The sequence below is a fragment of the Oncorhynchus kisutch genome, linkage group LG20 (genome assembly GCF_002021735.2).
Source record: "Oncorhynchus kisutch isolate 150728-3 linkage group LG20, Okis_V2, whole genome shotgun sequence".
NCBI classification, from domain to species: Eukaryota; Metazoa; Chordata; class Actinopteri; order Salmoniformes; family Salmonidae; genus Oncorhynchus; species Oncorhynchus kisutch.
Genome location: NC_034193.2, coordinates 32,121,587 through 32,148,915, shown reverse-complemented (window position 1 = coordinate 32,148,915; position 27,329 = coordinate 32,121,587). Strand labels below are relative to the sequence as shown.

General features: G+C 44.1%; 1 protein-coding gene across 1 annotated transcript in view; it reads left to right on the top strand.

Moving 5' to 3' along the window:
- The window catches only part of LOC109865239 (arginyl-tRNA--protein transferase 1-like), a 129,751-nt gene that overhangs the window by 57,988 nt on the left and 44,434 nt on the right, over positions 1-27,329 (top strand). The window lies entirely within an intron of this gene.

Below are 27,329 nucleotides of genomic sequence, written 5' to 3'. Positions count from 1 at the left end.
CAGTTTTATTATTATACTAATCCAGCCCAAGGGGGTGGTAGGTTCTCCATTGGCCAAGTACAATGGTCCCTCCTCCCATGTTCGTAGCTCCTCATGAGGTAATGCCATGTTCTGCCACAGGGCCTCTTGCATCATGGTGTAAGATGCCCCTGTGTCGATTATGGCCTTCCCTCTCCAGTTCCTAACAGTCAGAGGAACCAATAGTTGTTGCGGAATAGGAATAAGACCGCTAGCTGTGCTGTCTAAAGGCTTCATGGTGGGCATTAAGGCTGACCCAATTGTATGCAAGCCACCACACCTGTCTAGACTATCAGTCTTCGGTCCTTTCTGACCTTTTCCTGAATCCTGACGCTGGACATGGAGCGGGCAAGAATCTGGAGGATGTTGGACTTTACACCTCCAACACACAACTGGACATTTGTCCTGGATCTTGGGTACAAATATCTGAGACGGTTTAGCCCCAGGAGAGTTATGGGTATACTGGGATGAGGGAACAGGGTTTTTAGTTTGGAGGTGGTGCTTCCAGTCCTTCTCAAACTGAGTCCCAAGATGCACCAGATCATCCACATTTTGCACACGTTCTCGAAGTTGACTAGCAAGGCGGGGAACCATGTTCTAAAGGAGTTTGACCATCTCCTGCTCAGTAATGTCAGCCTTCCATCTCCTACATAGAACTCGATAGGAGAAGGCAAAGTCCCGTATTGGCTCTGCTTCACCCTGGACTCTGTTACGAACACGTTCCGCCAGTTCATCCCCATAGTCCTCTGAGAGGAAGGCTAAGAGGAATATTTTTTTAAACTCCTCCCAGGTTGACAAATGTTCACGGGCTATCTCCCACCAGTCTCTTGCTGTACCATGGAGACCACTGTGGAGGGTGGCAAGAACCTCCAAGTCAGTAAGGGGCCGGATGGAAAGAAAATCATTACACTTAGATAAGAAAAACAGTGGATCAACATCATCTTCTGGGCTGCCAAAAGTGGGGAAAAGTAGTTTGATAGGGAGGGAGGCATGACAGTGGCAGCGGGAGTTCTGTTGTTTAACAGTATCTTCAGTTTTTTTTGTAGTACTACCTGTTCCTATTCCCTTACTGGCCAAGCCAGTGGCAGAGGTAAAACCTGAGGGAGGTGCAGAAGATTTGTCCAGAAGGGAAAAGCACTGCATTACCTCCTGGTGCGGCTCTTCCAGTTGAAGGTCTGTGGCCTTCTGTGCTTTTTCCATCTCATTAACGGTGTCCTTTTGAGTCTGTTCAATCAAAAATTGTAGTTCCCCTGTGAGAGAGTTCTTCATGTCCTCCATAACTTCCTTCAGATAAGAACACACTCCCTTCACAACAGAGGCTGACTCTTCTGCTCTCTGTTTTTGTTCCTCCTCAAGAAAGATTATGACTTGATGATGGTTAGTTTCAACTTGTGTTTTGAACCGGTGCAGTTTTCCTTGAATATCCTGCTTCAGAGAATCTTGTAAATATTTCTGTCTCTGAACAATTTGTTGTTGGTTTTCCTCCATTTGACAGGGAAGGTAATCCAACCTCCGCTGCACATTTGTCTGATGAGCCTCCACAAATTCACTGAGTTTGCGAATGGCATTCTCCTGCATTGTCAAACTATGATTGGTGTGTGTCCATTGATGTTCCAGTTGTCCAGTGATCACAGAGACACCTCTTCCAGTCTCTCTGGACAGGGTAACCGGAAGGGTTTGAGGGGAGGGTAATGGTGGAGATGTTATAGGTGAGACAGAAACCTGGGGATTAGGGTCAGTTCTATCCAACTCCATTAGTTCATCGAGTCCTTCCACAATGAAAGAATCCCGAACATGATTACCATCAGGTGTGTCCACATTGACACAGTATGGGGTTCCAACAAAAGACATGATTCAACTTGTGTGGATGGTGTCATGAGTGTTTCTCTTCAAGTCCCTGTTCGGGCGCCAATTCTGTAGCGGTATTTATTCGAGAGGGGTAAAGAAAAATGTTGTTCGGGTGCCAGGCAGGTATTAACCATGCCGAAAGGAAAAGAGTAGAATAGAGAGAGTACCACTACCAGACCCACACACATCAGCAGAAGAGACTGCCTAGAGTGTAGCCTGTTTACCAGATAGCCAGTGGAGAGAAAAGAGAATACACACCATATAAAACCCACATCACAGCACAGGGGTAACCCCAACAAGAATACCTCATACAATAATACTAATACTAATAATGGCAGAGCAATTCAACAGCAACTTCATACAAGAACGAACCCAGTCATCAACAGAGGATTTGCAATAATCTGTATTATTTTCTAGTGGATGAGTGCAAAGGGTATGAATGTGGGGGGTGTTCATCGACACAACAAAGGCCTTAAAAATGTCCACCGTCTTCTCGGCCACATGTCATTAGTACACCTCACCTCAATACAGTTCACATAACAATACACAACTTGCAAGCAACCTCCCTTTTAACTAAAATGTCCATCAAAATACTTCTGGCAGGGCAATAATACTCCAGCTCTAATGAACTTCAATGGGAAGTGCATTTGAAAAATAGAGAGCCTGTTGCAGGGTAAAGCACTGGAACGAGAGGGAAGAGAAAGAGAGAGAAAAAGAGAAATCTTAGCTGTGGTCTTTAGGCCTGCCGGTGTACTGTCTGACTGTCCGATGGTTTGTATGTTAAAGCTTCGCAACAATGTTGCTACTAATCCATGCGATCCATAACGGGCGCGGTCTCAAACAAAAACAACCACGATCTAAAGCGATCACACCGATGATTGAGTTAAATACTTTATAAACTACAAACGCTGAAAACAAACAAAACAAACAAAACAAACAAAATCACACCGATGATTGAGTTAAATACTTTATAAACTACAAACGCTGAAAACAAACAAAACAAACAAACAAAACAGCACACACAATCAAACGGTCGCGCCACCCAAGAGCCCCTCCCCAAAGAGCTGAATGAGCTCTCTTTATTTCCTCCTTCCTTACTCCTCATGCGCTCTTAAAGTGGCAGTGCACGGTGAAGGCTCCGTGCAGATTTCACCACAAGGTATTCCAGAATTGGGGAACGGGGATACGCGCAATGCCGTCGCAGGTACGCCAAATAAAAATGTGATTCCCATCTAAAACATTTTTTTTTATAGAAAAAGGTCTTCACATTTTCAAACAGTACATTTATATTTTCCAACAGGGCTATATGTGTTTTCTTGCCTGAGTAGCCTCGTTTCACTGCCAAAAATAAAATGTAACCGTCTAGTGTTCTGCAAAATAATACAATGTCAAATACAGGTACAGTGGTTCTTCCTTTAAAAGTTGCGTCATACTGCAGCACACCTTGCGGGCTACTGCATAATTCTATGGCACGCTATTTAATTGTCAGACATTTTTACCATTAATGCAAGTTAGTGCTAGTTTGACCACCAGAGGGCATCTTTGAGAAGCATTTGATAGTCTTCAATATTGGCATCACTAGAAAATGTAAAACTTTTTTTGTAAAACATAGTATATGGGATTGATTTTTTTTTTAATTGCTTAATTGATTTGATTAATATTATGGTGTTCCTATTCCAAGAAAAATGAAAAACGAAACCCTCAGGGTTTCCGTTAGGATGGAACGGAAAATATGACGCTGTACAACGTGATGGTCGGGAGTAGGCTACAGTACTAAGAGCATAAGAGGATTGGAGGATCCTAAATTAATATCAAAGGGGCATAATATTTCCCCACCCTAATTGTAGTTTAACCAATACCCAAATGGAGATTAGTGAAAATAAAAATATCATTGATTTAACAAGACCAGTCCCCATGCCTGTTTCATAGCAGTGCAAACAATGCTGAAATAGTTATTTCTTCAGTTCCTATTTCTTCTAACTTCAATATACTTCTAAAATAAATAAGGATGGAATGGAATATATGGTGCTGTACAACATGACAGTTAGGAGTAGGTGACAGTACTGGGCTATTCAGCTAAAGAATCCTGTGTTGTGCGGACATGCGGGAGACTGGGATTCAATTCCCCAATGGGGAGGAAGGAGTAGGCTGTCCCTGTAATAAGAATTTGTTCCTAACTGACTTGCCTAGTTAAATAAAAGGTTACACTAAGTGCATAACATTTCTATACCTTGATTGTATAATTGTAGTCTAACCAATACCCAAACGAAGATTTGGTGAAAATAAAAAATACTAGTGAGACTCATGTCACCTACGGTAGGCAAAGAGTATGCCGAAAAATATGACGTGACTCTCCGCCAATAATTACATACAGTGGCTTGCGAAAGTATTCACCCCCTTGGCATTTTTTCTATTTTGTTGCCTTACAACCTGGAATTAAAATAGATTTTGTGGGGGTTGTATCGTTTGATTTACACAGCATGCCTACCACTTTGAAGACGCAAAATATTTTTTATTGTGAAACAAACAAGAAATAAGACAAAAAAACTGAACTTGAGCATGCATAACTATTCACCCCCCCAAAGTCAATACTTTGTAGAGCCACCCTAAGTCTCTTGTGGTATTGTCTCTATAAGCTTGGCAGATCTAGCCACTGGGATTTTTGCTCATTCTTCAAGGAAAAACTTCTCCAGCTACTTCAAGTTGGATGGGTTCCGCTGGTGTACAGCAATCTTTAAGTCATACCACAGATTCTCAATTGGATTGAGGTCTGTGCTTTGACTAGGCCATTCCAAGACATTTAAATGTTTCCTCTTAAACCACTCGAGTGTTGCTTTAGCAGTGTGCTTAGGGTAATTGTCCTGCTGGAAGGTGAACCTCCTTCCCAGTCTCAAATCTCTGGAAGACTGAAATAGGTTTCCCTCAAGAATTTCCCTGTATTTAGCGCCATCCATCATTCCTTCAATTCTGACCAGTTTCCCAGTCCCTGCTGACGAAAAACATCCCCAAAGCATGATTCTGCCACCACAATGCTTCACTGTGGGGATGGGATTCTCAGGGTGATGACAGGTGTTGGGTTTGCGAAAGGCATTTTTCCTTTTCCAAAAAGCTACATTTTAGTCTCATCTGACCAGAGTACCTTCTTCCATATGCTTGGAGAGTCTCCAACATGCATTTTGGCGAACACCAAATGTGTTTGCTTATTTTTTTCTTTAAGCAATGGCTTTTTTTCTGGCCCCTCTTCTGTAAAGCCCTGCTCTGTGGATTGTACGGCTTAAAGTGGTTCTATGGACAGATACTCCAATCTTCGCTGTGGAACTTTGCAGCTCCTTCAGGGTTATCTTTGGTCTCTTTGTTGCCTCTCTGATCAATGTCTTCCTTGCCTGTTCTTTAAGTTTTGGTGGCCGGCCCTCTCTTGGCAGGTTTGTTGTGATGCGATATTCTTTCAATTTTTTAATAATGGATTTAACCTCTAGCGACGAGCAATCCCGTATCCGGGAGCGCAATCATAGCCTCAAGTGCATTACCATAACGCAACTTTTCCTATTCATGAAAATCGCAAATGAAATGAAATAAATATATTCAAACACAAGCTTAGCCTTTTGTTAACAACACTGTCATCTCAGATTTTCAAAATATGCGTTTACAGCCAACGATAGACAAGCATTTGTATAAGTTTAGCATGGCATAATGCTATGCTAGGCTGCGCTGGCAGCAGGCAACATTTTCACAAAAATAAGAAAAGCAACCAAATTAAATCATTTACCTTTGAAGAACTTCAGATGCTTTCACTCAGGAGACTCCCAGTTAGATAGCAAATGTTCATTTTTTCCGAAAACGCGAAAAACAAAAAACGCGAAAAAAGCGAAAAACGTCACGTTTGTTCATCCTGCTTGGCTGAGAAATCGAACAAAAATACTTAAACTATAACGCCAAACTTTTTAAAAAATTTGCTCCATAATATCGAAAGAAACACGGCAAACGTTGTTTAGGATCCATCCTCAAGGTGTTTTTAACATATGTATTCGATAATATATCCGTGGAGGCAGTTGATTTCTCATAAGAAACTATTGGAAAAATGGCTACCTCAGTATTTTACGCAAGGTTTTCTCCGAGAGACACCATGCGTCCACTCGCCCTATATGGTCTCTTACAGCCATTCTCCAATGGAAATGCCTAAAAAGACGTCACAATGCTGCAGACACCTTGGGGAAAACATAAGCTGACTCCTAGCTCCTTCACAGCCATATAAGGAGTCATTGGCATGAGGTGGTTTCAAAAAATGCGGCACTTCCTGATTGGATTTTTATCTGGGTTTCGCCTGTAACATCAGTTCTGTGGCACTCACAGACAATATCTTTGCAGTTTTGGAAACGTCAGAGTGTTTTCTTTCCAAAGCTGTCAATTATATGCATAGTCTAGCATCTTTTCGTGACAAAATATCTTGTTTAAAACGGGAACGTTTTTCATCCAAAAATTTAAATACTGCCCCCTATATACAATAAGTTAATGGTGCTCCGTGGGATATTCAAAGTTTCTGATATTTTTTTTATAACCAACCCTGATTGTTACTTCTCTACAACTTTGTCCCTGACCTGTTTGGAGAGCTCCTTGGTCTTCATGGTGTCGCTTCCTTGGTGGTGCCCCTTGCTTAGTGGTGTTGCAGACTCTGGGACCATTCAGAACAGGAATATATATACTGAGATCATGTGACAGATCATGTGAGACTTAGATTTAACTAATTATGTGACTTCTGAAGGTAATTGGTAGCACCAGATGTTATTAGGGGCTTTACAGCAAAGGGGTGAATACATATGCACGCACCACTTTTCTCTTTTGAATTTTTTTTCATAAAAAAAATCTCCACGGATGGTAGTCGGCATGGTTGTATGCTCTGCAAAAACATATTCACGTTTTTAGTACACAATCTGTCACGCCTTGGTCATAGTATTTTGTGTTTTCGTTATATGTTTGGTCAGGCCAGGGTGTGACATGGGTTTATATGTTGTGGTTCGTATTGGGGTTTTGTATTAATCAAATCAAATCAAATTTTATTTGTCACATACACATGGTTAGCAGATGTTAATGCGAGTGTAGCGAAATGCTTGTGCTTCTAGTTCCAACAATGCAGTAATAACGAACAAGTAATCTAACTAACAATTCCAAAAAAACTACTGTCTTATACACAGTGTAAGGGGATAAAGAATATGTACATAAGGATATATGAATGAGTGATGGTACAGAGCAGCATAGGCAAGATACAGTAGATGATATCGAGTACAGTATATACATATGAGATGAGTATGTAAACCAAGTGGCGTAGTTAAAGTGGCTAGTGATACATGTATTACATAAGGATGCAGTCGATGATATAGAGTACAGTATCTACGTATGCATATGAGATGAATAATGTAGGGTAAGTAACATTATATAAGGTAGCATTGTTTAAAGTGGCTAGTGATATATTTACATCATTTCCCATCAATTCCCATTATTAAAGTGGCTGGAGTAGAGTCAGTGTCATTGACAGTGTGTTGGCAGTAGCCACTCAATGTTAGTGGTGGCTGTTTAACAGTCTGATGGCCTTGAGATAGAAGCTGTTTTTCAGTCTCTCGGTCCCAGCTTTGATGCACCTGTACTGACCTCGCCTTCTGGATGACAGCGGGGTGAACAGGCAGTGGCTCGGGTGGTTGATGTCCTTGATGATCTTTATGGCCTTCCTGTAGCATCGGGTGGTGTAGGTGTCCTGGAGGGCAGGTAGTTTGCCCCCGGTGATGCGTTGTGCAGACCTCACTACCCTCTGGAGAGCCTTACGTTTGAGGGCGGTGCAGTTGCCATACCAGGCGGTGATACAGCCCGCCAGGATGCTCTCGATTGTGCATCTGTAGAAGTTTGTGAGTGCTTTTGGTGACAAGCCGAATTTCTTCAGCCTGAAGAGGCGCTGCTGCGCCTTCCTCACGATGCTGTCTGTGTGAGTGGACCAATTCAGTTTGTCTGTGATGTGTATGCCGAGGAACTTAAAACTTGCTACCCTCTCCACTACTGTTCCATCGATGTGGATGGGGGGGGTGTTCCCTCTGCTGTTTCCTGAAGTCCACAATCATTTCCTTAGTTTTGTTGACGTTGAGTATGAGGTTATTTTCCTGACACCACACTCCGAGGGCCCTCATCTCCTCCCTGTAGGCCGTCTCGTCGTTATTGGTAATCAAGCCTACCACTGTTGTGTCGTCCGCAAACTTGATGATTGAGTTGGAGGCGTGCATGGCCACGCAGTCGTGGGTGAACAGGGAGTACAGGAGAGGGCTCAGAACGCACCCTTGTGGGGCCCCAGTGTTGAGGATCAGCGGGGAGGAGATGTTGTTGCCTACCCTCACCACCTGGGGGCGGCCCGTCAGTACCCAGTTGCACAGGGCGGGGTCGAGACCCAGGGTCTCGAGCTTGATGACGAGCTTGGAGGGTACTATGGTGTTGAATGCCGAGCTGTAGTCGATGAACAGCATTCTCACATAGGTATTCCTCTTGTCCAGATGGGTTAGGGCAGTGTGCAGTGTGGTTGAGATTGCATCGTCTGTGGACCTATTTGGGCGGTAAGCAAATTGGAGTGGGTCAAGGGTGTCAGGTAGGGTGGAGGTGATATGGTCCTTGACTAGTCTCTCAAAGCACTTCATGATGACGGATGTGTTACGGGGTGTTACGGTGTTACGGGGCGGTAGTCGTTTAGCTCAGTTACCTTAGCTTTCTTGGGAACAGGAACAATGGTGGCCCTCTTGAAGCATGTGGGAACAGCAGACTGGTATAGGGATTGATTGAATATGTCCGTAAACACACCGGCCAGCTGGTCTGCGCATGCTCTGAGGGCGCGGCTGGGGATGCCGTCTGGGCCTGCAGCCTTGCAAGGGTTAACACGTCTAAATGTCTTACTCACTTCGGCTGCAGTGAAGGAGAGACCGCATGTTTTCGTTGCAGGCCGTGTCAGTGGCACTGTATTGTCCTCAAAGCGGGCAAAAAAGTTATTTAGTCTGCCTGGGAGCATTATTATTGGGATTACGGCTGATTACGGCTGAGTAGGGGTGTTGCATAGGTTTGGCTGCCTGAGGCGTTTCTGAATCAGAGTCAGGTGATTCTCGTTGTCTCTGATTGGGAACCGTATTTAGATAGCCTGGGTTTCGCTTTGTATTTCGTGGGTGATTGTTCCTGTCTTTGTGTAGTGTTCACCAGATAGGCTGTATTAGGTTTCACGTTCCGTTTGTTGTTTTCGTATTTAATAGTTTTTCATGTATCGTCATTAGTTTTCATTAAAGACATGAGTAACCACCACGCTGCATTTCGGTCCGACTCTCTTTCAACAAACGAAGAACGCTGTTACACAATCCTTTTTATTTTTATTACACCTTTATTTAATTATCTATTTATTACTTGGCTCGCAGACTGCATTCCAATTCATCCCAAAGGTGTTCAATGGGGTTGAGGTCAGGGCTTTGTGCAGGCCAGTTAAGTTCTTCCACACCGATCTTGACAAACCATTTCTATATGGAACTCGCTATGTGCACCGGGGTATTGTCATGCTGAAACAGGAAATCAAATCAAATCAAATCAAATTTATTTATATAGCCCTTCGTACATCAGCTGATATCTCAAAGTGCTGTACAGAAACCCAGCCTAAAACCCCAAACAGCAAGCAATGCAGGTTAGGAAAAACTCCCTAGAAAGGCCAATACCTAGGAAGAAACCTAGAGAGGAACCAGGCTATGTGGGGTGGCCAGTCCTCTTCTGGCTGTGCCGGGTGGAGATTATAACAGAACATGGCCAAGATGTTCAAATGTTCATAAATTACCAGCATGGTCGAATAATAATAAGGCAGAACAGTTGAAACTGGAGCAGCAGCACAGTCAGGTGGAAGTTGAAACTGGAGCAGCAGCATGGCCAGGTGGACTGGGGACAGCAAGGAGTCATCATGTCAGGTAGTCCTGGGGCATGGTCCTAGGGCTCAGGTCAGTTGAAACTGGAACAGCAGCATGGCCAGGTGGACTGGGGACAGCAAGGAGTCATCATGTCAGGTAGTCCTGGGGCATGGTCCTAGGGCTCAGGTCCTCCGAGAGAGAGAAAGAAAGAGAGAAGGAGAGAATTAGAGAACGCACACTTAGATTCACACAGGACACCGAATAGGACAGGAGAAGTACTCCAGATATAACAAACTGACCCCAGCCCCCCGACACATAAACTACTGCAGCATAAATACTGGAGGCTGAGACAGGAGGGGTCAGGAGACACTGTGGCCCCATCCGAGGACACCCCCGGACAGGGCCAAACAGGAAGGATATAACCCCACCCACTTTGCCAAAGCACAGCCCCCACACCACTAGAGGGATATCTTCAACCACCAACTTACCATCCTGAGACAAGGCTGAGTATAGCCCACAAAGATCTCCGCCACGGCACAACCGAAGGGGGGGGGCGCCAACCCAGAAAAGGTTGACCACAACAGTGAATCAACCCACTCAGGTGACGCACCCCCTCCAGGGACGGCATGAGAGAGCCCCAGCAAGCCAGTGACTCAGCCCCTGTAATAGGGTTAGAGGCAGAGAATCCCAGTGGAAAGAGGGGAACCGGCCAGGCAGAGACAGCAAGGGCGGTTCGTTGCTCCAGAGCCTTTCCGTTCACCTTCCCACTCCTGGGCCAGACTACACTCAATCATATGACCCACTGAAGAGATGAGTCTTCAGTAAAGACTTAAAGGTTGAGACCGAGTTTGCGTCTCTGACATGGGTAGGCAGACCGTTCCATAAAAATGGAGCTCTATAGGAGAAAGCCCTGCCTCCAGCTGTTTGCTTAGAAATTCTAGGGACAATTAGGAGGCCTGCGTCTTGTGACCGTAGCGTACGTGTAGGTATGTACGGCAGGACCAAATCAGAGAGATAGGTAGGAGCAAGCCCATGTAATGCTTTGTAGGTTAGCAGTAAAACCTTGAAATCAGCCCTTGCTTTGACAGGAAGCCAGTGTAGAGAGGCTAGCACTGGAGTAATATGATCAAATTTTTTGGTTCTAGTCAGGATTCTAGCAGCCGTATTTAGCACTAACTGAAGTTTATTTAGTGCTTTATCCGGGTAGCCGGAAAATAGAGCATTGCAGTAGTCTAACCTAGAAGTGACAAAAGCATGGATACATTTTTCTGCATCATTTTTGGACAGAAAGTTTCTGATTTTTGCAATGTTACGTAGATGGAAAAAAGCTGTCCTCGAAATGGTCTTGATATGTTCTTCAAAAGAGAGATCAGGGTCCAGAGTAACGCCGAGGTCCTTCACAGTTTTATTTGAGACGACTGTACAACCATTAAGATTAATTGTCAGATTCAACAGAAGAATGAAATGGCCTTCCCCAAACGATTGCTATGAAGTTGGAAGCACAGAGTCGTGTAGAATATCATTGTATGCTGTAGTGTTAAGATTTCCCTTCACTGGAACTAAGTGGCCTAGCGCGAACCATGAAAAACAGCCTCAGACCATTTTTCTTCCTCCACCGAACTTTACAGTTGACACTATGCATTGTGGCAGGTAGCGTTCTCCTGGCATTCACCAAACCCAGATTTGGCAAGCTATACACCACTCCAGCCGATGCTTGGCATTGCACATGATGATCTTACGCTTGTGTGCTCAACCATGGAAACCCATTTCACGAAGCTCCCAACAAATAGTTATTGTGCTGCCGTTGCGTCTAGAGGCAGTTTGGAACATATTATTTTTTGCACGCTTCAGCACTCAGCGACCCTGTTATGTGAGCTTGTGTGGCCTACCACTGAGTCGTTGTTGCTCCTAGACGTTTCCATAACAGCACAGTTGACCGGTTCACAGTTGACCGGTTCAGCTCTAGCACGGCAGAAATTTGACAGACTGACTTGTCGGAAATGTGGCATCCTATGACGATGCCATGTTGAATGTCACTTAGCTCTACAGTAAGGCCATTCTACTGCCAATATTTGTATATGGAGATTGCATGGCTGTGCTCGATTTTATACACCTGTCAGCAACGGGTGTGGCTGAAATAGACGAATTCACCAAATTGTAAGGGGTGTCCACATACTTTTGTATATGTAGTGTATCAAACCGGCCCAAGCCAAACTGTACTGGCATTGTCTGTTGCAGCACGTTACAGTGACTAGGGTATGGTGGATTTTGTCACACAACACAATGCCACCGATGTCTCAAGTTGAGGGAGCATGCAATTGGCATGCTCACTGCAAGAATGTCTACCAGAGCTGTTGACAGAGAATGTAATGTTCATTTCTCTACCATAAGCCGCCTCCAAGGATGTTTTAGAGAATTTTGCAGGACGGCGAACCGGCCTCACAACTGCAGACCATGTGTAACCACACCAACCCACATCTGGCTTCACTTGTGGGATCGTCTGAGACCATCCACCCGGACAGCTGAAGAATTTCTGCACAAACTATCAGAAACCGTCTCAGGGATGCTCATTTGCGTGCTTCGTTGTCCTCACCAGGGTCTTGACCTGATTGCAGTTTGGCGTCATAACCGACTTCAGATTGCTCACCTTCGATGGCCACTGGCACAATGGGTAATTGTGCTCTTCACTCATGAATCACGGTTTCAACTGTCCTGGGTAGACGTCAGACAGCGTGTATGGCGTTGTGTGGGCGAGCGGATTGCTGATGTAGGACAGCATGTTCCAATTCCCGCCAATATCCTGCAACTTCACACAGCCATTGAAGAGGAGTGGGACAACATTCCACAATCAACAGCCTGATCAACTCTATGCGAAGGAGCTGTGTCGCGCTGCATGAGGCAAATGGTGGTCACACCAGATACTGACTGGTTTTCTGATCCATGCCCTTAACTTTTTGTTTAATAAGGTATCTGTGACCATCAGATGTACAGTGGGGCAAAAAAGTATTTAGTCAGCCACCAATTATGCATGTTCTCCCACTTAAAAAGGTGAGAGAGTCCTGTAATTTTCATCATAGGTAAATGAATTTAATGAATTTATTTGCAAATTATGGTGTAAAATAAGTATTTGGTCAATAACACAAGTTTATCTCAATACTTTGTTATGTACCCTTTGTTGGCAATGACAGAGGTCAAACGTTTTCTGTAAGTCTTCACAAGGTTTTCACACACTGTTGCTGGTATTTTGACCCATTCCTCCATGCAGATCTCCTCTAGAGCAGTGATGTTTTGGGGCTGTTGCTGGGCAACACAGACTTTCAACTCCCTCCAAAGATTTTCTATGTTGTTGAGATCTGGAGACTGGCTAGGCCACTCCAGGACCGTGAAATGCTTCTTACGAAGCCACTCCTTTGTTGCCCGGGCGGTGTGTTTGGGATCATTGTCATGCTGAAAGACCCAGCCACGTTTCATCTTCAATGCCCTTGCTGATGGAGGAGGTTTTCACTCAAAATCTCATGATACATGGCCCCATTCATTCTTTCCTTTACACTGATCAGTCGTTCTGGTCCCTTTGCAGAAAAACAGCCCCAAAGCATGATGTTTCCACCCCCATGCTTCACAGTAGGTATGGTGTTCTCTGGATGCAACTTTTTACCAAAAAGGTATATTTTGGTTTCATCTGACCATATGACATTCTCCCAATCTTCTTCTGGATCATCCAAATGCTCTCTAGCAAACTTCAGACGGGCCTGGACATGTACTGGCTTAAGCAGGGGGACACGTCTGGCACTGCAGGATTTGAGTCTCTGGCGGCGTAGTGTGTTACTGATGGTAGGTTTTGTTACTTTGGTCCCAGCTCTCTACAGGTCATTCACTAGGTCCCCCTGTGTGGTTCTGGGATTTTTGCTCACCGTTCTTGTGATCATCTTGACCCCACGGAGTGAGATCTTGCGTGGAGCCCCAGATCGAGGGAGATTATCAGTGGTCTTGTATGTCTTCCATTTCCCACAGTTGATTTCTTCAAACCAAGCTGCTTACCTATTGCAGATTCAGTCTTCCCAGCCTGGTGCAGGTCTACAATTTTGTTTCTGGTGTCCTTTGACAGCTCTTTGGTCTTGGCCATAGTGGAGTTTGGAGTGTGACTGTTTGAGGTTGTGGACAGGTGTCTTTTATATTGATAACAAGTTCAAACAGGTGCCATTAATACAGGTAACGAGTGAAGTAAAGAAGAAGTTACAGGTCTGTGAGAGCCAGAAATCTTGCTTGTTTTTAGGTGACCAAAGACTTATTTTCCACCATAATTTGCAAATAAATTCATTAAAAATCCTACAATGTGATTTTCAGGAAATTTTTTCTCATTTTGTCTGTCAAAGTTGAAGTGTACCTATGATGAAAATTACAGGCCTCTCTCATATTTTTAAGTGGGAGAACTTGCACAATTGGTGGCTGACTAAATACTTTTTTGCCCCACTGTATATCTGTGTTCCCAGTAGTGAAATCCATAGGTTAGGGCCTAATGAATGCATTTCAATTGACTGATTTCCTGATTTGACTGAAATCCATAGATTAAAATTTTAATTGACTGAATTCCTTTTATGAACTGTAACTCAATAAAATCTTTGAAATTGTTGCTTTTATATTTTTGTTCACTGTATTATTTTGCTCGTGTTTTTAACAAATCCTTAACAGCCATGGTGTGGTGCTGCGTTCTGGGGATAATTCATTCTGCCAGGGGGCGCTGACAGGGTTGATGGGCCAGGGGTTAGGGTTCACAGGGCCATGTCAAATGATTGACTCAATGACTTTTACTGACCGTGGATGGAGGGATAGAGAGAGGGAGAAGGGGTGTGAGGGTCGCAGGGGTTAAAGAAAGGGAGAGTTTGGACCTGATGTGACTCTGAGAAGAGCCAGACTGGCAGCCATAGGTGTTTGCCTTGCCATAAACTTGGACTGGTTTATTTTTGCACCTCTCTGTCTGAATTCTATGAAACAAGCAAGCTTTTTAGGGAGAGGAGGGGATTCCAGAAAACTGATAATCACTGCTGGCAGAAGTTGGGGCCATAACACAGGCTAGTGATACTCACTCACATAAAGAGGGCTGGGGCTGTGTGTCTGTGGCTGGGACTGGGGCAGTATATGTTTGTGTCTATCGTTTCCCTGCCCATTAAGGACCTGTGGAGATGGAGAAGACTGGGACTTTATTTCGGGGGCTGGGGCCTTATGTCAGGGGCAATGGCTGAGGTTGGGGATATCTATTACGGGGCAATGGCTGGGGTTATATGTTTGTAGCAGTCTGTGCCGCCTCCTTGCCTTTAAAGACTTGGAGAGTTGATGGGGAGATAAAAGTGCCCTGTGAGTCTTGATGCCCATAAAGCCGCTCATTGCCCTCGGTCTGTTGGGCTCTGTCAAGATGTGATCCTGCAAAAATATTTTCTCGTCATGAACCTGTCATCTATGGAGCCCTGACACGGAGCCGGGTGGAGCCAAGAGGAGTGGGGCGGTCTTGTTTTATTTATTTGAAGGTTGTCCTGTGGTAAAGTGTTGAGTGGGGTGAAAAGGCCTCGTGGGCCTCCAGTGTTTAAACAGCTAGGTTTAGTGTAAATCTCCCCCATACACAGACCCAGACATGTCCAGGGTCGCCTGACACCAGACTTGTCCAGGGCCAACTGACACACCACTGACTTATACCAGACAGAGTTTGTATTTGTGTGTTCCGACATTTTTTTAATTAATTTTTTATTTCACCTTTATTTAACCAGGTAGGCTAGTTGAGAACAAGTTCTCATTTGCAACTGCGACCTGGCCAAGATAAAGCATAGCAGTGTGAGCATACAACAAAGAGTTGTTCACTGTATTATTTTGCTTGTGTTTTGGGGAGTGTGTGGTGGTGGTGGGTCGAGTGTGTGTTCCCTTTCAGTCAGTAACAACGGTACAACAGACTAAGGGGGAGTCGTACTCTCATGACTTCGCTTGAAGGATCTGCAGTCATGCCTGACAAAGCCAATGAATTCTGTGCCTTGTTGGAAGCCCCAGACCTAACAGGTAATAATTAATTCCTTCAATTATGCCGCTCTTTACCTCGGTGTGAACAGGAACGATTCACACTACTAAAACAAACAATTGGACCACAAGACTGTCTTAAATTGCACCAACTAAACTGTCCCTTAGTGGGACAGTGTGCTCACCCACTGGACGTTGAGTCCTGAAGTTTGTATGGTTCTCCTAAGTTTTTTAATCACAAACAATTCCTAATTCTTCTAATTGTTCGGCCTGGCTATAGCAATAAGTAAGCTGGATAACGCGACCAAAACAACAAATGCTAACAAGCCGGGTTTGGGTTTGCATGACCCAATAAATTAAAAGATACTCACATATGTTGCCTTGTATGGCTCGGTGCATCCTCAGGCTGCCTTCGCTCGAATCAGTTTGTGTGCGAGACTAGTGGACGGCTGGCACTGTTCCCCCTAGTAGTCCGCAGTGCATGTTCTCTTGACAATCGTGTAGCCTTCTTTAGGGGGCTTGGCGTTTCCGATAGTGACTTCCTCTCCCGAGTGCCCGTACCTCGACTGAGTCTCAGTTGCGGCACAAAAAGATGGTTTGTGTCATTGGTCTGGACAAATGCCTCCCGGCTCTTGTTGCCAGTTACTGGAAACTACTCGAAGAGAGAGGGCAAACAGGTTCTGTGGGTATCCCTGTGTCTGCCTTGGTTAAAGCACCGCTTGCCTCTCTTCGCAGACCATGGCTAGTTAACAAGTGCTGCATAGCATGCTAGCCAGGTTAGCTAACTCGCTGAGGCAAGCTAACTACTACTAGCTTGAGTTGCTTGGGTAGCTATCTTGTTAAGTATACGTAGTGTTAAGTCAATTTGTTATTGTAAACAGACTATCCTGTGATCAAAATGGCTTGCTAACCTAGCTTAGACTAAAGAGCCTCCTGGCTAACGCATCAGCTAGCATGCATAACTTCCGGTGAATTAAACGTAATAGCGTTGATACGGCGCTATGGCAACCCCATTACTATTTTCAATTCCTGGAGTTGGAAGGAGTAGAGAAAGCGGGGCTTGCATGCTCCTCCGATAAGGAAGTAACCCCGAGCAGCCGTGGTGCTCCACAAAAAACATTACTGTGATGAGTGCCCCAACGTTTTGTTACGGAATACAGGGTACTACGTCAGCCATTGCCGGAGCCCTCATGCAGGCTATACAGTCTCACGGAAGCACAACGTGTGTTGAAGCTTGTCCAATTTTATCCCCCTAGAGTCGATGCCCGCGCCCCCGTGGAAATCATATTAGCATAATAAAAAATCTCCAATCTATCAGTTTAAGCTAGAGATACCTGTTTTTTGCATTGGATGCATCAGAATCCACTGCATTGGCCGATGTCGCACTTCCGTATTTACTGTGAAAGGTGACAGAGCTAGAGTGGTGCTTGTCTGGCCATGGGTCATCCCGAAAATGGGTCTACTGACAAAATTGTCTGTAGCGTCCGAACAGTTTGGCATTCAAACTATTAGCTCTCTATGGAATGATGAGACTGTCACAAACACTATGCTGCTCTAAGTCCCTCATGAGTGTCTTGGGACTTGTCTGAAGTCAGAACAGCTTCCAAACAGATTTTGGGCTACACACTTGCCTGTGAGAATGTGAATGTGTGCATGTTTAACCTTTTCATGTGTGAGTTCCAAATAACGGTCCTCCTAGCATAAAATCCTTTGTTTAAATGCGTGATGTCAAAATGCACTCACTGTTCCAAAATGTGATTGTTACGCAACAGGACAGTTACCCCGTACTGCCTTCAAACCAAGACACACATTGCCTGGCAATTATCTATAGGCTCTATTTCAACTTGTGTATTTTAAATTATTTTCTAACAAGTTTTATTTTCGAACAGTTTGAATTGAGGTGTGTTGCGCCTCCTCATTAATTCACATAGAGTAGCCCATTTCACTGTTGCGTACAATTTATGTTTGAGGCTTTACTGAACAGTACAAACTTCTCTCTTCAATGAGAGCCTGAGCAGTGTTTCCCAAGATCAATTATGCAGACATTTGCGCAGTATACCACAAACTTTTTTCCGGCATTGCCTTCATTGATGTTATCCTTACAAATAATAACTTTGGACGTGTGTGTTTCAATCAAAGTAAGTGCCTTATTTTCTGTATATTGTGTTGTGGTTTCTACGTATTTACTGTTTTATTCACGTTTTCATGTTCTGGTGACAAATCATGCATTCCGATTCTTTCATTGGTTTGTAATGGACACATGATGTGTGTAAAATACGTTTTTGAAGATTGTACTGATTATGATGAGCAAATGCTAAGCTATTTACCAGCTATGTGTGGCGCCATGGTTATGGACATTGTACAATGCATTCTGGGTGTCACGTAAACGTCTGTCAGAACAAAGATGTTATAACACAATGAGGTGAGGTATGATTCACTCGTCTTTCGAGTACACTTCCAGAAGTGAATGATGGTAGACACACCCCCTTCAACATGCATTCAGACCTAAATGACTTTTTCCACATTTTGTTACGTTAGACTTTTTTTCCCTCATCAGTCTACACACAATACCCCGTAATGTCAAAGCAAAAACTGTTTTTATATATTTTTAAAAATAAATAAAATAGTTTTCAGACCCTTTACTCAGTACTTTGTTGAAGAACCTTTGACAGCTATTACAGCCTCAAGTCTTCTTAGGTACGCTACAAGATTGGCACACCTGTATTTGGGGAGTTTCTCCCATTCTTCTATTTTCAGCCTTCTCCAGAGATGTTCAAGTCTGGGCTCTGGCTGGGCCACTCAGGGACATTCATAGACTTGGCCCAAAGCCTGGTCTTTAAGTTTTGGTGGCCGGCCTTCTCTTGGCAGGTTTGTTGTGGTGCCTTATTCTTTCAATTTTTCAAAGTTTCAGATTTTTTTTAATAACCCATCCCTGATCTGTACTTCTCCACAACTTTGTCCCTGGCCTGTTTGGAGAGCTCCTTGGTCTTCATGGTGCCACTTGCCTGGTGGTGCCACTTGCTTGGTGGTGCCACTTGCTTGGTGGTGCCACTTGCTTAGTGGTGTTGCAGACTCTGGTACCTTTCAGAACAGGTGTATATATACTGAGGTCATGTGACAGATCATGTGACACTTAGATTGCGCACAGGTGGACTTTATTTAACTAATTCTGTGACTTCTGAAGGTAATTGGTAGCACAAGATCTTATTAGGGACTTCATAGCAAAGGGGGTGAATACATATGCACGCACAACTTCTTTTTTTATTTTTTTAACATTTTAGATGTTATGTTTTCATTTAACTTCACCAATTTGGACTATTTTGTGTATGTCCATTACATAAAATCCATTTAAATTACTGTTGTAATGCAAAAAAATAGGAAAAACACCAAGGGGGATGAATACTTTTGCAAGGCACTGTCGCTGTGTGGGCTTATATAGTCAAAATGTTTTCCTTGTGGTTAGTTGAGCCAATGGAAAGTTGAGTAAATGTAAATGTTTTCTTCCCAGGCCTAATGCAAGGCATTATCGCTGGGATATGAGGAAACAGGGCCTGGCCTATGTTAAAAGTGTTACAAAAAAGTACAAAGATTTTGTTAGTTGTTAAGCCTGTGTAAAAATTTGCTTAAAATTATTAAAAGTCAAAAAAGCGATTGTGATTGTGTTCGGGAAATAAAGAAGGATGTGGTTTTTAAAAGGTAGAGGTTAAATTTAATTCAGTACAGACATTTGTTCACAGCTCAACTCAACCCATAAGTTGTGCCAAGAGACCACTTTTTTTGGAGAAGCTATTTTTTGTAAACTATATCATTTGTAAACTATATCATTCAGATTTTTTTTTCCAGGGATACATGACATCCTGAAATATACACTAAATCGCCAAAAGTATGTGGACACCCTTTCAAAGTAGTTTTGGCCATTTCAGCCTAACCTGTTGCTGACAGTTGTATAAAACCGAGCATACACCGTAATAGGATGCCACCTTTCCAAAAAGTCGGTTTGTCAAATTTCTGCCCTGCTAGAGCTGCCGGTCAATTATAAGTGCTCTTATTGTGAAGTGGAAACGTCTAGGAGCAACAACAGCCCAGCTGTGAAGTGGTAAGCCATACAAGCTCACAGAACAGGACTGCTGAAGAGCATAACACGTAAAAATCCTTCTGGTCTCCGTTGCAATACTCACAACCGAGTTCCAAACTGCCTCTGGAAGCAACGTCAGCACAATAATTGTTAGTAGAGAGCTTTATGAAATGGGTTTCCATGGCGGAGCAGCCGCACACAAGCCTAAGATCACCATTCACAATGCCAAGCATCGGCTTGAGTGGTGTAAAGTTCACCGCCATTGGAATCTGGAGCAGTGCAAACTCTTTCTCTGGAGTGATGAACCAAACTTCACCGTCTGTCAGTCCGACAGATTAGTCTGGGTTTGGCGGATGCCAGGAGAACCCTACCTGCCCCAATGAATAGTGCCAACTGTAAAGTTTGGTGGATGAGAAATAATGGTTCAGGCTAGGCCCCTTAGTTTTTCATGGTTCAGCCTAGGCCCCTTAGTTCCAATGAAGGGAAATCTTAACACTACAGCATACATTGACATTCTAGACAATTGTGCTTCCAACTTTGTGGCAACAGTTTGGGGTAGACCCTTTCCTGTTTCAGCTTAACAACGTTCCTGTGCACAGAGCGAGGTCCATACAGAAATGGTTTGGCCTAATCGCCCGACCTCACTAATGCTTGTGACTGAATGGAAGCAAGTCCCAGAAGAAATGTTCCAGCATCTAGTGGAAAGACTTCCCAGAAGAGTGGAGGCTGTTATAGCAGCAAAGGGGGGACTAACTCCATATTAATGCCCATAATTTTGTAATGAGATGTTTGACAAGCAGGTGTCCACATTCTTTTGGACATGTTGTGTTTGTAGATGTCTTTGTTAGAAATAATTATATATTACCCTTGACGGAGTGATCCTGAAAGTTAAATATTGCTCAACTTAACCCACTCTACCCTACTGTTATCTACAACAGACCCCGAGAGCCTGGAGTTGGAAGTGGTCACATAATGTTTCACACACACACTTCTACAACCCCTTCCCCAACTATCCCTGTACTGGGGGAGGGTGGCTGAAACCTCAATGGGAGATATGAGCAGGAAATAAGAACCAGATGTGGGTGTAAAACGAGGGGGAACAGGGAACCCCTCTCACTGAAACATGGAGCCGCCCTGGCTCCTCCCACTGTACCTCTACTTTACTGGTACACAGTAGGCATCCACAACTCTGCATTGGGAAGACTTTTAACCGTAAAACTCAATAGAATACAACCCTATATGCCTTGAATCCCATAGTAACTCTGTACCCCACCACCAGTGGTTACAATAAGATCCAGATCCATAAAAACGGGTTAATCCAACTTTACAACAACACAACCTGAGATATGCTATAGCTACAGCCTTGGGCTAGATCTACCTGCCTGCCTGCCTGCCTGCCTCAGTCTTTCTCTACATGGCTTACTATACAATGGAACTGTCTCCACATACCAAAGCTATGTCTATGTTCCTTTCTCAATGCACTAAACGCACTCAAACAGCAGTTTTTTTCTGCAGAGGAGAAGAAAAGAGAGACATGATAATGTTGGTGAGTTTGCTAATTCTGTAATGTTTAATGCGTGTGAATTGGTGTGGGCGCATGTTTCTGTATGTGTGTGTAATTTAGGAGCTGTGTGTGTATGTGTTAAGTGGAAAGTGTTTTGGACAGTCTCCCCTGCATCTTTCCAACCACTTACCATTCCCCTCCAGAATTCAGTCAAACCTGCACTTAAGTTAAATTACATTGCACAAATAGAGGAAACATTTACTGGGTGAGAACAAAAGTAAAGTCAATTGAATGTAAATTATGGGGTGTCTTTTTGAATCCGTGTTCCTTCACTGACAGTTTTATTGAATCTGCCTCTTAGTTTCTATCCTTCTCCTGTCTCTCCCTCCTTCCCTCCTCTGTCAGCTAACCTCTCCCTTCTGTATCACCCCACTCTCTGTCTTTTCATCTCTCTTTCCATGTAGGGGTAGGGCCCAGTCATGCCGGCACTGTGAGCTCTCCTATCACTTCCATCAGCTCAACTTATGTCTCGTGACGTTAAATACCGTCCCTGCACTCATCTGCATCTAATTCTCACCCCTTCCCTCTTTCCATTTCGCTCTTTCCCTTTCTCTATCCCTCCTCTCTCCCTTCCCTTCCCCTCTCCTTACACTCCTGACATCAGCTGGCGCTGCTCGAGTGCTGTGAAGTTTGTCCATGTCTCCTCTGCACGCTCTCCTTTTTTCTTTCACCCTATTTCTCTTGCGCTCTAACACACTAACACAATCTCACTCTTTATCAATCTCTTTCTCGCTTTTCTTTGTTTCTCTGTGGTGAAGTTAATGAGCCTTGCAGAGGCCGTCAATCGTCAGCATCATCTCCATATCTGTCTGAAGGAGTGCGCGTGGCAGGCAAGGGAGGGAGGAGGGGATGGAGATGGATGGATGGAATTGTGTGGGAAGCAAGCAGCCTTGTGCATTCTGAGGAGGAGGAGAGGGTAGCAAATGAGGGTAGAGAATACAAAAAAAACAAACGGGGCTTTTTAGTTGTTGGTTTCTCTCACTATCAGTAGCCCTGACCAGACACGACCTCTATCCGTAAAGGGGTAGACCTTTTCACGCTCCGTCACAGACCAAGGCCGCGTTCATTAGTAATGGAGAACGTTTTGCAACAGAACATTTCCAGGTACTCCCTCCCTGTGTCAGTCTTTTTTTCCCCCATTTGGTACAGAATGAACGCGACTCAGTTAGCCCGTTATCACCTGGCTTCCCGTCCAGCACTAGTACTTCTGGTACTCTGATTATAACCTCCTGCGCTAGTACTTCTGGTACTCTGATTATAACCTCCTGCGCTAGTACTTCTGGTACTCTGATTATAACCTCCTGCGCTAGTACTTCTGGTACTCTGATTATAACCTCCTGCGCTAGTACTTCTGGTACTCTGATTATAACCTCCTGCGCTAGTACTTCTGGTACTCTGATTATAACCTCCTGCGCTAGTACTTCTGGTACTCTGATTATAACCTCCTGCGCTAGTACTTCTGGTACTCTGATTATAACCTCCTGCGCTAGTACTTCTGGTACTCTGATTATAACCTCCTGCGCTAGTACTTCTGGTACTCTGATTATAACCTCCTGCGCTAGTACTTCTGGTACTCTGATTATAACCTCCTGCGCTAGTACTTCTGGTACTCTGATTATAACCTCCTGCGCTAGTACTTCTGGTACTCTGATTATAACCTCCTGCGCTAGTACTTCTGGTACTCTGATTATAACCTCCTGCGCTAGCAGCATGACACCATTTGATTTATATGAATAAAAACATTTTCTCTCTCTTTTCTCTCCATGATGTGCATTTATGTTCTTTGCTCTTCTTTCCCAAGGCTCTTCCAACACACTGTTATTGGTATCAGTATAGATATTGACAGCTGTTGTTAGATAAATAAGAGACAGATAAGGTGAGGGGACAACAGAAAACATGACGATGGCTGTATCACAAAGGGCACCCTATTCCTGTTATTGTCCACAGGTCCACTGGCTGTAGAAGTAATTGTGAAACTAGAGAGAAGAGAGAGGACAATGACGATGAAGGGAGTGATTGAGAAAGAGAGTGAAGGAGGCGAGAGGGAGGGAGGGAGACAGAAAGGGAGAGAAAGAAAGGACAAAAACAGGGAGAGTGTTAGAAAACACAGTGAGGAAAGAGAAGCATGAGGGAATGGGGAAAGAGAGTGAGAAAAGAGAAGAGACAGACCGATGAACTTAGCCTTAAGATGCTTTTGGGAAACGGGTCCCAGTTCAATAAGGAAAGGGAACAGACACACAAATAGTGGCCAGCCAGATTTCTCGCCCTCCTCCTTCCTCCTATTCTTTCTCTAATCACTTTCCTCTCACCCGTTCCAGACCACTAATCGCTGTGTCCTTTCATATTTTGGGTTCTGTCCCTCCTCTCCCACTCCCGTCTTGTCTTCCTTTTTGTAGGAGTGCTGAGTTCTCTGACTGTGCCCTGACCAATGTTCTCTCTAAGCGGCGCACGGACGCGCAGCTCCCCCAGGACTGCCGCGCAAAAGAAATGCCAGCATGTGCAGAGATGCACAAGATTGAGCTTTGCTCAACTTGACTAATTTGCCATGTTAGTTTACACTAGAGGTCACCAATCCTTTGAGTGAAAATCCCTTTCTGAGTGTAAATTCAAGCCCAGATCTACCCCGCAGATTCTTTTTAACATCACTTAAAAAACGTAAGCCTATGCAACATTAACTGTTTAAAAACAATACTTTAGCAATGAGGTTTGGGCAGCAGGCTATAGGCACAATACATTATGGGCTTTGCTTGAATTGCCCTGCCAATGCATCCGATTGGCCAGTGGTAGGCCTATAGTGCACTTGATTTACTCTCCGGGCCTGGAAAAAATGGGAACACTTTGCCTACCCACCGTGCAGGGAGACCTACCGCCAACAGCGCAAGACGAAAAAAATAGGAACGCAAATGCTTTATCATTGGGTTTTTACAGAAATGTTTGGAGATTGACTAGGAATGCCTTGGAGATCGACCAGTAGATCGTGATCGACTGGTTGGTGACCACTGGTTTATAGTATCATTGTTTCCCTCTACTTTGGGAATTGTGATCGAATCAACATTAATATTTGTCCCTTTCAATGCAACATATCGAAACAAATGTAATTATGCCAGACTTAGTCTGCCATTTTGTTTTAGGCAGAGTACATCGGAGGAGGATGCTATTGCATTGACAGGCACGAGCAGTCTCGAGTAGATGTGCTTGTTTTGAGATCAAAGCTGTATGTACCTAGTTAGTAAGTTGTAGCTAATTTCTGGTCAGCAATGGGGGACTGATTTGCTTCTTACAAGAGCACAAAATGTGTACATTTTTAGCCATCATTGAAAAGTCAGGTAAATATTTTTTTGAAGGGGTGTGTTGTATTTTGAGACAGGCTTGAATAAGCTAAGATAATAGGCAGACAAAGACAATACATTGTCTGATTATATGTAAAAATTAATATGAGAATAATAATGAATTGTATTTTGTAAAGTGGTTTCTTGCATCAAACAACACAATACAACATTTTCAGTCACAGCCTTTTCTGAAGGACAAGTAGCTAAACAGGTTAATATCGAGCTCTGCATGTTTTAAAAGGCTTATGGAATGTAGGCCTACATCGAACACCACACATTGGCTGCTACTGTAGACTATAGCACAGCTAGAACATCTATTTCAATAGCTATTTCCATGTTAAAATTTTATGAGATGTATTTTCTACATTTTTTGATGGTAGGCTACTCTGGTAGGCCTACATTATGATCAAATAGCCATAGTAGCCTATTTGGCCACTGTTAAAATTGTAACTTAATGTGTACAGCCTCAGTGTTCACAGTAAACGCGCACCGGAAGTTGCACAGAATTTACACAACATTCAAGTTTGCGCTCAGCAAACCTAAAATTTGCTGTGTGCCAAAAAAAACAAGAGGGAACATTGGCCCAGGCCCTCCTCTGTCTCTCATTGTGGTTATATAGACCCTCTCTCTACATCTTTAAACTTTTATACCATCACCATGGAAATCTTTAAAGGCACAGAGATGTTATTCTGGGCTAAAGTTTGGATCGGGACATAAAAATAGGCCCAAATAATCTAATATGGGACCCGTCCCAAATGGTACCCCATTCCCCATATAGTCCACTACTTTTCACCAGAACCCTTATGGGCCTTGGTCAAAAGTGGTGAAATATATAGGGTATAGGGTGCCATTTGGAACACACACATGGACGTTTTTAATGCCTAAATTCCAAATTCCGTCGTCCTGTATCTGTTTCTTGTCATGGTATAGGAGAGTACGGAGAGAGAGAAGCCTGCCCTTACAAGTTGGCTCACTTCACTCTGCCTGCTTAAGAAGTATTCTGGTGGTACAGAGTGTAACTGTGGCCTAGTCCCTCCACCTACATCCCTCTCCATTTCTCCCTCCTTGTGTCCCTTCATTCATCCGTGCCCACGGCTGTTCACAAGAGGTCCAGCACAGTGTGTGTCTGTGTGCACACTGGTGTGCGTTTGTGTGCGTGCACATGCATATGTGTGTGTGTGCAGGTGTGAGAGAAACATGTGGAGGTGTGCTTTTGCTGAGCAGTAATGAGGGAACCCATAGACTAGTCGTGGTGAAGTGTGACAGTGTGTCGGTGACTGTTGACAGTCGGGGAACGTCAGTGGGTGTAGGGGAAAGCAGAAAAATGCATTGTGTGTGTGTGTGTCTACTGCAACTAATCTGTTGGCACCGGCTCAAGTCAACTCACGAAAACGTCCCTTGCAGCTGGCCCTGGTGACTCTGTTTGTCCCCATTGTGTTTGTGTGTCATGTCCAGGGTCGTATACATTTGGCACCAAATGGAAGAAAACACTGAAACAGGGAGCGACTACTTGAACTTGTTTTCATTTTCCATTGCAAAACGTTTTGCTACAATGTGCCCTTATGAATATGACCCTGGTCCTGTCCATGGCCTTACCCTGTCCCCAAACCCGGACCAAGGGTACCGTATAGACAAGCAGCCGCCAGGGCAGGACCCCAATGGCCCCACCCTTCTTAGATTATAAAAAATAATAATAATTGCGAGCAGTGATAAGACAAGTCTGTTCTCATGGCATTCTGCTTGTGAAAACACGCTGCATAGTTTCCATGCAGGCCCACTGACAGACAAGTCACAGTCAGTGATGGTATAGCAAAATAGGTTTTATTATTGTGAGAGAGAGCCCCTCGTCCTCACCCAAGTGTGTGTGTGTGTGTGTGTGTGTGTGTGTGTGTGTGTGTGTGTGTGTGTGTGTGTGTGTGTGTGTGTGTGTGTGTGTGTGTGTGTGTGTGTGTGTGTGCGAGAACATTTGTGGGAATGTGTGTGTGTTCATGAGTGTTTAAGATGGTGCAGAAGCCCTCTTGTAGGCGCCTGCTTGTTTATTGCATCATCTTTTGTTTGTGTGTTTATCAGTGTCCGTGTGTTTGGGCATGAGTGTGTGTTTTGTTCATGTGTGTGTTTGTGAGCCTGTGTGTTTATGTAAGTGTGTGTGTGTGTGTGTGTGAGACGGTGTAGAAGGCCTGTTGGAGGCGCCTGCTTGTTTATAGTGTAATCTGTGTTTGTTTGGAGCCCTGTGATCGACTCCAGGCCTCTGATAAAAGGCCAAGTATCTGCTGCTGCATTCTACTCTTTTCCCTCTTTCTTTCTCTTCAGCCTTTTCCTCTACACCAGACTCAGACTTCAGCCTTTTCCTCTACACCAGACTCAGACTTCAGCCTTTTCCTCTACACCAGACTCAGACTTCAGCCTTTTCCTCTACACCAGACTCAGACTTCAGCCTTTTCCTCTACACCAGACTCAGACTTCAGCCTTTTCCTCTACACCAGACTCAGACTTCAGCCTTTTCCTCTACACCAGACTCAGACTTCAGCCTTTTCCTCTACACCAGACTCAGACTTCAGCCTTTTCCTCTACACCAGACTCAGACTTCAGCCTTT